The sequence below is a fragment of the Haliotis rubra genome, unplaced genomic scaffold (assembly GCF_003918875.1).
Source record: "Haliotis rubra isolate DU_JTF1 unplaced genomic scaffold, ASM391887v1 Scf259, whole genome shotgun sequence".
Taxonomy (NCBI): Eukaryota; Metazoa; Mollusca; class Gastropoda; order Lepetellida; family Haliotidae; genus Haliotis; species Haliotis rubra.
In genome coordinates this window covers 944047-951704 of record NW_025766658.1, presented here as the reverse complement: position 1 = coordinate 951704, position 7658 = coordinate 944047, and the positions used below count along the sequence as shown (strand labels likewise).

At 40.7% G+C, this 7658-nt stretch overlaps 1 protein-coding gene across 1 annotated transcript in view; it reads left to right on the top strand.

The window, feature by feature from the left end:
* Positions 1–396: 396 nt before the first annotated feature.
* Positions 397–7658, top strand: part of LOC124279954 (sodium-dependent multivitamin transporter-like) — a 64438-nt gene continuing 57176 nt past the window's right edge. The window contains exon 1 of the mRNA XM_046715839.1: positions 397–506. The gene's annotated coding sequence lies outside the window, so the exon portion shown is untranslated. The remainder of the gene's footprint in view (positions 507–7658) is intronic.

The window sequence follows — 7658 nt, the reverse complement described above, 5'->3', positions numbered from 1 at the left end:
CATAATTTTTATACTGTACTTTCATACGGGTATGTTTCCACAGAAGCATGCAAAAAACGTGAATAAAAATTTTCATGCTTACAAAAAACTCCACGTGGATTTCCTTTCTGTGAGACGTGGGGATGCGTTCGGGAGATGTGTTCCTAAATAAATTTCCGTCATAACGAAAACAGAAGAAATGTTTTTTACAATTTTACTTTGGGGACGTTTCTTTTGCCCCTCAGTTTATAATATGTATCCTCCAGGCGCTTACTTGTGCAATATACTGTACCTTGTCTATGTTTAATGGGCCAGTGGCCCCCATACTATCAATAAACTCATTCACATTAAACTGTCACGCAAACCCGAGTTTCCTAAACCGGTATTTAGTTTTTGTGGTGATGAATCAGTGTTGCTATGAACTGCAAGCGCTAAACGACGCCTGTACTCGGTTTGCCCGCACTCTTTTTCAACACACGCGTGATCTGTATGTAAAAGGAGCCAGTCTACGTTGTGAAACTTTGAAGGTAAATACAACATGGCTCTTTATTCGTTTCTTCTTTTTCTTCTGGTGAGGTGTTTGTAAAGGTAGACTTCGCCGATTCGTTTCTAGCAAGTAAGGTTGTGTTTTATACATTTTTTCCTGAAAGCATGCTCTGGAGGTAGATTGTTTATACGCGGGTATTCAGTATTTCATTTCATTGTTGTATGTCATTTCTAGTCACCATATTGTCACATGCACGTCACTATTACATAACATTTTAATTTACTGCTCTGCAACATTCATATTTCATATTTCAGTTTACTGTTACGTACCATTACGTGTTACTGCTATATAACATGTCAAGTCAATATTAAACAAAGTTTCACGTCTCTGATGTAACTGTTTCAGGACCTTGTTATGCGTCATTATCGGTCACTGTTGTACGTTGTATGTCCTTGTTGCGTAACATCTCCGGTCAGTGTTATACAACATTTACCCAATGTTATACAACGATTTAGGTCACTGAAGCGGACGTATATCTTCTAGACGATATGGCTGACAGCACACCAATCTCGCGCTGGGTTGTAGGAGACATGGAGTTCAAGACATCTTTGGAGACTATACTTTGAATATTTCATAAATAGATCTGCAGTCTGCTTCGTCCAATATAATTCACGTTCATTTAACGAATTAACGAGTTATATTTAACACACATTTTTATACACTTGAACGTTATACGAGAATTTCACCTCCACGGAACTGGATGACGCTCCAATTAAAACATTCCGCAGATCTGTGAAATGTCCTGTACATGATGCCAATACGTCAACGGTTTGAAAAACGTGTTATTCGAGATTTTGTTACGCGTTAGAAACAACCAACGTCTACAGATATTATCCTACTCCGATAAATGTTCTGTGAGATCTTTAATACTTATAAAACAGCTATATGGAAGCCGTTAGCGAATAAAATTCTGCTTAATATTAAAATGATATAAATTTATATCAAATGTATGTATAACAGTATTCGTTCAATACAAAAATAGTTTACCATAGATAGCGTGATTTACCAAGTTCAGAGATCATTTTAACAGAAACTGCCTTACCTTAATATACAGTGAATTATATCACAAAACGGAACGTTTCCTGCAAAATTCAAAACCATCGGGTGTTTTTGTGTTCATGATGTATTGGGATTTTTATTCGACTTCAAATTGCGGGTAGAAGGAACACATGTGTGTGCTGCAGTCGGAATAACTGCAAGTTTTCAAATTGTTAAATGGGATTCGAAGCCGGAAATATGTACATAATTAGAACAATTAACTTTAACACGAAACCTTTTTCTTGGTAAATATCCTTTTCCCACAGTTTCCTATTTAAAAACACTGCCATTACGTAGATTAACTTGATCAAAATGTATCAGAACAACTTCGATTATTGTTTTTCCCATTCCGCTAAACCAGCCAGTTCACTAACCACATGTAACGACAACCGGTAGGACTTGGCAAGCGGGGATATACAAGTCCATGAATTCATGAGAGAGTGAGTGAGTTTAGTTTTACACCGCTTTTGGCAATATTTCAGTAATATATCACGGCGGGGTACACCAGAAATGGGCTTCACACATTGTACCCATGTGGGAATCGAACCCGGGTCTTCGGCGTAAAGATCGAACGCTTTGACAACTGGGCTATGTCACCACCCCTCATGAATGCATGGAACTGACAGAAACAAAATGATCTACATAATGATATACATCTTGTCATAAATTATTTGCCAGTCTGGTCCAGGTCTAAAAAGGTTGTATTAAGTGGGTTCAATTGGCAGCCACGTTGTAGCCGTATAAACGTGTACACATTCGTATTATTTACTTGGGTTGACTGATGACTAACCAATAAGACTTAAACAGATTTAAAGTATATAATAGAATCTTAATCATAATCTAAATTCGTTTCCTACTATTTGAACAACCTGCCATCACAAGAACGGTTTCCAAGTAATGACTTGGTAAATCCGAACAGGGAAAACGTTCCACAGACTGCGATGAAAAATAGAAGAATTACTTGTCACCTTCCTTTTGAAAAACTATGGGTCAACACTATGAAGATGTTAAACTTACACGTTATCGATATTATATAAACTACCTGTGAACTATTTTCCAAACGTTGTCAGATAGCGGCCCATTGTATAGAGTGACTAACACTTCGTCCCTATGCATATGCTTTGAATAGAAAGAAATAATTCCTTTTAAATTGAGGACTGACTGACTGACTGACTGAATGAATGACTGACTGACTGAGTATGGTTTTAGGCCGCTTTTAGCAATATTCCAGCAACATCACGGCGGGGGACACCAGAAATGGGATTCACATAATGTACCCATGTGGGGATTCGAACCCGGGTCTTCGGCGTGACGGGCCAACGCTTTAACCACTAGGCTGCCCCACCGCCCCTTTAAATTGAGGAGCCTCAGTGAGTTGGGAGATTGTGAACACGGGGAAATCTAGACTAGCAACATTTAGAGCTTTAGCATTGCAGAGAGGGTAACACAGAAGGGAAAATAATGTGGTTCAGGGACTGTGAGACAAGCTATGTGGGAAGGAGAGGGTACTCTTTTACTGGAGACGGTCGTCTGTCTCACAGTCCCTTTCTGCAATGCTGAAGTACTCAATAAAGCAAGTCTAGACCCACTCTCGCTAATTCCTAGAGACTAAAAGTGTTTGTCCAACTTGCATACAGTGGTCCGTTATCATACACCTTTTCGAGTTAATTAGTCATACGTTTATCTGTCCCCGACTCTTGTGGATATATCAAAAGATGCAGACGTCATAGTTGATGATAAAAACCGGTACTGACGGAACTGCATTGGTTAAAACATCAGCGGCTCAAGTAACACTCTTTATAAGTGAAAAAAACACCCATCTTGAATGTTATTTAAGAACTCTCCAGGGCGATGGAATGTGTTTGCCACACCCAAGACATTATGTGGCGCACACACACGCACACACGCACGCACACACACACACACACACAAAAACACACCACAGACACACCAAAACACACACACTAACTCACTCACTCACACAAGCACACAGACTCACTCACAAAATCGACAAACTGGTCCAGTCAGCAACACACACAAATAAACAAACAAAACAACGCACACACTCACTCACTCACATAAGCACACAGACTCACTCACTCACACTCATAGTCACACAGACACAAACACAGAGACTCACACACAGCCACCCACACACACACACATTAATCCTAATTTCACTTTCGCCAAACTTTACAATATACCTAATATGATACCGCCACAAACACGTGTAGGTAGGTAGTGTCCATAACACAGAATAGATAGCCTCAGGGGTTGATGCTCAGGGAGATACGTCTGACAAGTCTGACTGCGGTTCCAAGGTGTAGCTCTGACCTCTCGGACTGTCCAGCTTTCGCTGGCCACAATCATATGTATATCTCACAGCTGATACTCCTGACCTGTTTCCTGTAAAGGTTGTGTCTGTTGGCCAGCTGTAAATCACCTGCAGCTCTCCGTGTCTCTGTAGTCTGTCCCACAGTCCCTGAACCGCATTATTTTCCGTTTTCCTAGCCCTTTCTACAATGCTTTGGCCCTAAATGAAGTAAATGTAGATTTCCGCATTATTTTCCATTTTCCTAGCCCTTTCTACAATGCTTTAGCCCTAAATGAATTAAGTGTAGATTTCCGCATTATTTTCCATTTTCCTAGCCCTTTCTACAATGCTTTGGCCCTAAATGAAGTAAGTGTAGATTTCCGCATTATTTTCCATTTTCCTAGCCCTTTCTACAATGCTTTAGCCCTAAATGAATTAAGTGTAGATTTCCGCATTATTTTCCATTTTCCTAGCCCTTTCTACAATGCTTTGGCCCTAAATGAAGTAAGTGTAGATTTCCTCAGTTTCTGAATCTCCCATCTCATTGGGTTCCTTTTCAATTTAAAAGGAATTGTTTGTTTCTATCAGAATTATATAAGCGTTAGTCTTGTGCCTGTAGTGCAGTAGTCGCCCGGGTCATGTTACGCTTGACCTAAGACCACAGCATGAAGCAGCAGTAACAGAACTCCAAGAGATTGTTTGGTCTCCGGCACCAGTCGTCGCTATTTCACTCGACCTCCGGCACCCCGCACCAGGCCGACGGCCAAACACTGACTGACTGACTGAGTTTAGTTTTACGCCGCTGTTAGCAATATTCCAGCAATATCACGGCGGGGGACACCAGAAATGGGCTTAACACATTGTGCCCATGTGGAGAATCGAACCCGGGTCTTCGGCGTGAGGAGCGGACGCTTCAACCACTAGGCTACCCCACCGCCCCGCCAAACAGTTGACGAATGCATGCCTGACTATTAACATAGTCCCCAGTGTTTAGATATTTTACTGACTAAATAGGTTTCTAATTTAGATCCGTTCAACAATTGTACACGGAATGAAGTGAGTGAGTGAATGAGTGTGTGTGTGGGTGAGTGAGTGAGTGAGTGAGTGTGTGGGTGGGTGGGTGGGTGGGTGTGTGAGTGAGTGAGTGAGTGTGTGTGTGTGTGTGTGTGTGTGTGTGTGTGTGTGTGTGTGTGTGTGTGTGTGTGTGTGTGTGTGTGTGTGTGTGTGTGTTGGGTGGGTGAGTGAGTGGCTCAAAAATATTCCTCTTATATCACGTGTCGGCTGAATGTGGGACAGAAAAGTATTGTCACAACTAGAGCATCGATTTAAACAAATGGATATTGTCATGTGCACTGATCGAACGTTGATACCGAGAAGTGTTGAATTCTTCAATAATGTACTGCTGTCACCGCCATGTCTTGTTGATCAATAGGGCCGACAATAAACTGAATTCATACAAACTGTGTATGCTTAATATATCTACCTGCTGAATGGAAAAAGTACCCGGTAATATTTTCCAACAATCGGTTGTTGTCACAAATTAAACAGATAAAGCATAATATATTGCAAAAATATGTCCATACATATCAATACTCCTAAATATATAGGTCTCAAATTGTAAAGAAATAGCATCAAATATTGCTAAAAGATTTTGGTTCAAATGTATGTAATAGTACGTAAATAGACGAAGAGACACGACTGATGGTGAATATCACCCCGTGGGCAGCTCTCCGAGTAATTATGGTGGTGATGATGATGATGATGATGATGATGATGATGATGATGATGATGATTTTGAGATTTAACATACGCTTTCCGACATAATGCGTATTTTGCTGACGACTAATTACGCATTATGTTGGAAAGTGCACGTTATAGTGAGTAGTTTCAGACTTATAAGTTTATTACTCCCTGTACTTCTACAAAGCAGTCTCAATTCCAATTATCTAACTGGATATCCCGGTTCATCACTTGATTGTCTGGTTTGTTTAAAGCCGCCGTCGCATGGCAGGAGGACTGTTGTGCAGCGTCAGACAAAACATACTTACACTTTCAGGAATATTGTGTGAATGGGGGTTACTACAAGAAGGGACAAGCCGACCCTCTTTGCAGATACCTTGAATCATCACTGATTTGTATCCTTGGGGTAGCTTAGTGGTTAAAGCATTTGCACGTCGCGCCGAAGTCCCCGGGTTCGATTCCCCACGTGGGTAAAATGTGTGAAGCTGGAATGTTGCTAAAAGCGGCGTAAAACCTTATTCACTCACTTACTCAGTGACCCATACCCAAATGCACGAAATAAACCCAAATGGGCAGTGAAAGATGGGTTAATTAAAGTGTAAGCAAGATGAACCAATGTAGTGGTAGCTCCGGATGTCTCCTTCATACCAACTGACTAAGTCTACGGTGTACAGTGCACAACAATATATCTGACACTTTTCCAGGCGCTGAATATCATCTGTAATGAATAACCGTCGGATCTCGCGAGTCTTAGCGAGAAGTGAAAACACGTGTAAAACACATGTTAACGAGGCCACCGATTTGACCCGAGAGCATGTACAAACCGACGTTGACCTCACTTGGATAGAAATAGGTTACTGTCGTTTTTGACCCGGAAATGTGAGCTGACTGTATCATTGAAGAACAAAACACTGCCGAGGCACATCGCCACAAATATATCTGTTATAAGGATCACATCTGTCACTGTCTAGATTACTCATTAGTGCCTCCGTTCCTTTTGTTATGATTCGTGTTTTCATTCGGTAAAAACGCCTGGTATGCTTGGGACGTGTGAAGAAATATCCAATGTCGTGGTTTAGAGACACAGGAGAGCATTCATCAGCGGAAGACGTCTCATTGCAGCGAAAAACATTTCCTTCTTACCTTATGTAAACTACACATTTGCCTCAAGACATAAACATGAAAGGGTTTGTCAGCGAACTGTGTAACAAGAAGCACGTTGTGTTTGTACTTCCAACCCCCATTGTAGCGAGTTATAAAACCTTCTGGCGTGAGGAACCCCCAGATTTTAATTATGTAGTAAAAATGCATGATCTTGTACAATTGAGTCTACCTTGTGTAATTGTCGTGTCCACAACTTGACAGTCTATTGTTATTTGATTTTCATATGGGGGTTATGGTTTATAATATCTTTTCTTTGCCCCAAAAAGTCAGTTGAAATAAAAAGATACTTGAAGATATTAAGAAAAATATGAAAATGCTACATATAGATACAATGTGTGTAAAAGTACAATTAACTCTGTGTCATTTGTACTGGGATGTATTTAGTGATTCACTACTCCTGTAAGTTGTGAATCAATATTCATATATCTTTTTACCGGAATTTGGTTGTCACTGTTACCCGTGAAGGTCATTAGCAACTTGGACACAGCAGTGTTTTGTGGGGGTATCGAAATTCAGGTCTAAGCCTTTCTTGAAACTTCAAGTCGACAATCTTAAACAAGTTGGATATAACAGTGTTTTGTGGAAGGGACCGAAATTCGTCTCTCAGTCTTTCTTGAAGCTAAGGGTCGTCATTCTGAAACATGTTGGACAAAGCAGTGTTTTGTGGAAGGGACCGAAATTCGTCTCTCAGTCTTTCTTGAAGCTAGAAATCGACATTCTGAAACAAGTTGGACATAGCAGTGGTTTGTACGGGATCGAAATTCAGGTCTAAGCCTTTCTTGAAGCCAGAAGTTGACATTCTGAAACAAGTTGGGCATAGCAGTGTTTTGTGGAAGGGACCGAAATTCATCTAGAGCTCAGTTTTTATCTTGAAGC